Genomic DNA, 5640 nt, shown 5'->3' on the forward strand with positions numbered 1-5640 from the left:
CAACAACGAACATAGGAAGTGTTAGTGTACATCACACTGTGAGACTACATATAAAGAAGCATGCAACTGTAACTTGACTCCAACAACTACCTTCTTGCTGTTGAAGCTCACAAGGTTCATCTGATCTTGCCAACTCGTCTTGTGTCAAGAGTGCTTGGGAAGTAGTGTCAGGTGGCAAGGGAGCTTGGGAACGTGCTGCTAGCTCAGTTGACGCACGAGTAACTCGTGTAGCTGGTAGTACTGTGGAAGGTGTTGAAAGAACTAGGGTTGTCTCTGCTTGTTTGGTGGCAGCTATTTGTTTCTGTTTGGCTTTTTCTGCAGCTCGTGTAGCATGGGATACCCTGTTTGTAGAATTTTCTGCTGGACTTTGACTTTCTATTGCACCATCAGTACCAGCAGAATCTGCAGGATTCTTCCGGTTCCCATTCCCTGCCATTCTGTGTTTCTTCCTCTTTCTCTGTGCCATGTTAAGTCAAGCCGACAAGAAAATGAATAACAATTTAGTTCTTCAGAACAAATTGATGCATGATACAGACGAACTGAACTTTGATGTTAGACAACCACATGATAGGAGGATGTAATATGTACAAAAAACAGGACGAAAGAGATAACCAGAACTATGATGTGTAAACTAAGCAGAAGACATTTCACTAAATTAGAAGCAATGCAATGGAAGGTAGACACCATATGAAAGATGCTACAAATATCGCTCTGCCAAGTTAACAGTGTCTCATCATAAATGGCGTTTAAACAAATGTGAAGCAGTACAAGAAATAAATCATATGCAAGATGCAAACAACATCACACTACCAAGTTAGAGGTCTCTCGTCATTAGTGCCATCGCATATTCACAGCTTATGATGTGTAAACTAAGGAGAAGGCATTTCAACAAATTAGAAGCAATGAAAGCTAGACACCATATGAAAGATGCAACGAATATCACTCTACCAAGTTAAAAGTGTCTTGTCATAAGTGCCATTTCAACAAATTAGTAGTACAAGCTAGAAAAGAATGCGAGATGTAACCTATATCACACTCCGAAGTCAAACGTGTCTTATGATAAGTGATTGTTGCAGGTTAGACAACAGTAGTAATTTGATGTAAGAACATGGTGTGATAGACAGATATTGTATGTTCTAGAAACAGGAAAACGTGTCTTATTCAAGTATAATGTGTAAAGTAAGCAGATGGAATTCAACAAAATTAGAAGCAATACAAGCTAGACATCACACATAACATGCAACCACATATAACAGTGCCAAGTTAGAGGGAGCACCGGTGATGGTGCACTAGGGGAGACGTGCTCATCATAAACACAGCTACGTTCAGTGTCTATGCATGTGTTGTCTTGGAAATCATCTTGGGGGGATGGAGGAGTAGAAACTATAGAGGCCCTCCGCTTGGAAGGAGCACCTTTATCCGCTGCCTTGCTAACTTCCTTCCGCTTTATTGATTTTGAATTGTCAAGTAAAACCGACAAGATAAAGTAATAAAATTCTCTCTTCAGAACTCATTCATGCATGATACTGACAATCACTACTTTGATGTAAGGCAAACACATGATACCAGGATGGAATATGTACGAAAAACAGGACGACATGGCATGTTCACAACTGTTTGTGTAAACTAAGCAGAAACCATTCCAACAAATAAGAAGCAATGCAAGCTAGACACCACATGAAAGATGCAACCAAAATGACTCTGCCAAGTTAAAAGCATCCCATCATAAATGGAATTTCAACAAATTAGAAGCAGCGCATGCTATAAATCATATGAAAGATGCAACTAATATCGCACTGCATATACTAAAGGTGTCTCGTCATATTGGTTGATGCGGGATACAAAAAAATAATAGTTTTATGTAAGGACATGCTTAATAGATAGATGTACTATGTACTAAATACAGGAAGGCATGTCACATTAACAGGTATAATGTATAAGCTAAGCAGAATAACACATGCAGTTTAACCAGATAGGAAGAATTACAATCTAGACACCATATGCAACATGCAACCACATATCACGCTGCCAAGTTAGAGCAAGCACCTACGATGCTAGTGTAGGGGAAATGCGGTAATAAACTACAGAGCTACGTTCACTATCTTCATCTAGCCTTGCTGTTTCTTTAGAATCATGTCGGGAGGCTGACGCTGCATTCTTTAAATGAGGAGTAGTCCACTTGCCTGACTGCCTCATCATAAGTGATTGATGAGGGATACACAAGAACATTAGTTTGATGTAAGAACATGGTTAATACACAGATGTACTAGTATGTATCAAAAATAGAAAGGCATGTCATATTCAAAGGTATAATGTGTAAGCTAAGCAGATGCAATTTAACCAAATTGGAAGCAATACAAGCTAGACATCCGGCTGGAGTGGTGGGCATGATCATCTAGGACCTGAGAGCCTGGTGGGAGGCGGGCTGCTTCGCCACCATCACGGCTTTTTAGTTGGCTTCCAGGTAATGCCTGTCTTTGCTGGGCTTGTCACTGGCTCGGCCGGTGCCCTGACTAGCTATTTGTCTTCTGGTGCTCACGGGATGGTGGTTCATGTAAAAAAATATCTTTCCTTATCTTAATAAAGATCGACTTCGGCCTTTCGAATACAAGCTAGACACCATATGGAACATGCAACAACATATGACACCGCGAAGTTAAAGCAATCACCTGGGATGGTGGTTCATTGCGAGCGAGGTCATCAACTCCAGAGCTACATTTACCGTCTCCATCTGCTGACACTGCACCCTATATAGCGCTGTAACGTGTCGTGCTTACCCGCGTAGAAAGCTGGAGCAACTTCTCTCTTTTCTTTTCTGATTCTCTCGAGGCAGACTCTGAAATACCCTTGCATAAAAACACAATAGTGAGAGTATGGGTGAAGTGTGTGCAGAACTAGTGCAGTGTAAAAGTAGCAGATAGCAGGTGGCTGAAAAATAAATGACAGGAGACATATGATAGCTCTACAACATTGCATGGCAAACAAAATTAGATTCTACTCCGTATGAGCACAGGAAATGCAGGTACTCCTTAGCACACCACCACATGTGGTCATATCAAGATAACAGTCGACTGAAAATAAATAGGTCAGTCGATTTTTTTAATGAACCGTCTGATCTATAAGGAATGGGCACATAGCCTTCGTCTACCTCCCGCCAGTCACTGTTGACGATCTTTCTCGAACCGCCAGCGACCACCGGCCTAGACGCCTGCCTCCGCCGCCCCGTCCTCCCCTCGACCTCACACCACCACCGTGCTTGGCAGCGCCCCCAAGCCATCCCTTTAATCCCGGCCGATGTCCAGTTCGGGCGCCAGTAGCCACTACAAAAAAATACACTTCCGTGATGATACGTGTTTGTCACAGTAGGTCGCGTTTTTTGTCATGCATGTACATCCATGACAAATTTATGACAGAATCAAGATAGTCATACCTGTGCTGTCGTAGAAGTGTTCCATGACATTAGCAAAATTATCATCACGGAAGTGTCCACTTCCATGACGATAAATCGCGCGTCAGAGAAGTGCTTTCGTCAAGGGTGACCGACACGTGGCATCCACCGTAACGGAACGCCATTAAGCTATCGGGTCGGGTTTTGGATCCGATAACCCGTTAACAGCCCCGACCAATGGGGATTTTCCACGCGTAAAATCATCATTGGCTGGAGGAAACACGTGTCGGCTCATCGTTGGGACAGATGTCATCCACTCATTGGACAGAAGGCGCCTATGATACGTCGACACGTGGCACGGCCCAACAGAGGCCCATTCTTGTGAAAAGGCCGGCCCGTTTGACTTGGTCAAAAGGTGGCGGGCCGGCCCATGGAAAGCCTGTTAACGGCATGTTCGCATATAGCCCATTTACAGCCCGCTAACCCAAGGCCCGTTAAGCCCTATCCGAACTACTGGGCCATCCAATATGATTCCAACCCGTTTTCACTTCTAGCCCATGTATGGCCCATGACGTCTTTCGGCCCATATGAGGCCCTATGTAACTCTTGGCCTATTAATGGCCCGTGGTGAAACTGGCCCGTAATGAACAGTACCACTTTACACCCATTAACGGCCCGTGGTGAAACTGGCCCGTAATGAACAGTGTATCACTTTATACCCATTAATGGCCCGTTATTCCGTTGGGCCGTTTCCAGCCCATGTTATCTTTCGGCCCTCTCAGAGCCCATTTATTCTTGGGCTCATTTTCAGCATTCGTTTACTTACGGCCCGTTAATGTCATTTTCTGCTTGTGGGCCAAATTCAGCCCGTGGTTACAGTCGACCCGTTTGTGGTCCGTTAATACGTTGGGCCGTTTTCATAGCGTCATCAAATATGGCCTATTATTGATGGCCCGTTATAGTCGGCCCATGAATGAACGATTCCAACTCTAGCCCGTTTACGGCCATAATGCGGTTTGTTTGGCCCATGTTTGGCCAATCGATCATACGGCCCGTATAAGGCCCATTGATGATACGGCCCGCAGAAGGCCCATTGTTTCTACGGCCCGTAGAAGGCCCATTGTTTCTACGGCCCGTAGAAGGCCCACTGTTTCTACGGCCAGTAGGAGGCCCAGTGTCACTACAGTAAATATTAGCCCATGGTTATTGTGGCCTAGTTTTAAAAAATAAGTTAATGGAGCCACTAGCTAACCGCGGAATAAGAACTGCAATTACTACAAGCAAACAAATAAACAAGACAACAAGGAAATAAATAAGCAAGCAACTAACGCTAGGCTATCACGGCTATTACACATATTACATCCACTGGGCATCAAAGTTCGCCACCAGTGCAAATATAGGGAACAAAGTAGCATATCATATACACTGGTTGTCAAAGTTGGCGACCAGCGCAAATAAACGCCGCAGCAAAACAAATCCAGAACTAAAACCACTTCAGAAGATCTCAAGAAACAATATCCTGGGTACCCATAATGCTGGCAAGATGCTTAGCAAGCTTATTAACTTTCTCTTGTTTGGCGCTTAAATCCTCCAGCGCTTGCTGTTGCACCAGAAAATATGCATCTGAATTCTGCAGGGACTTCCTCAGTCCTTCAGCTTCCTGTCGCAGCACATCTGATCGATGTCTTTCAACTTGAAGTTGAGACTCAAGAAGACGAACTGATTCAGGCAGCGAGTTCGAAGAGCTTGTGCCAGCAGTAGTGGCCAGTAACTCGAACACTACATCAAGACAGGACATTTGGGTTCCCTCACTGTCGTCAAGATAGTTTTTATCAGCTTTCTTGGAGACCAACAGGGATGTCTCACTATCTTGAACCTTATCTGCATTACTTCCTTTACCATTGGATAACGCGGTACTGTTCTCCAATATTTTGTCCGCATTCTAAAAGAGAAACAAGCAGACACATCATATGTTTACCATGTTGTATATGAAACTCATTTTGGTAAATGAGTTCAGTAGTAAAGTGGACAGGATAACAGCATGAAACAAACATATATCTATGTACCATGGTCACTTTATGGTCTATATCATTCGAGTTTTTGTTGCCAAATCAAGATAGAGACACAGTTCAAATAATATTTGTTCAAGACAAAGCAGAATAGACAGAATATAAGTGTGGGTAACTATAGAGCAATAACAACACTTGTAATGTGCATGACATGAGAACATAACTGTTTATTCAATTGAAACT

This window comes from Triticum aestivum, chromosome 2D (assembly GCF_018294505.1).
Source record: "Triticum aestivum cultivar Chinese Spring chromosome 2D, IWGSC CS RefSeq v2.1, whole genome shotgun sequence".
In the NCBI taxonomy this organism is placed as follows: Eukaryota; Viridiplantae; Streptophyta; class Magnoliopsida; order Poales; family Poaceae; genus Triticum; species Triticum aestivum.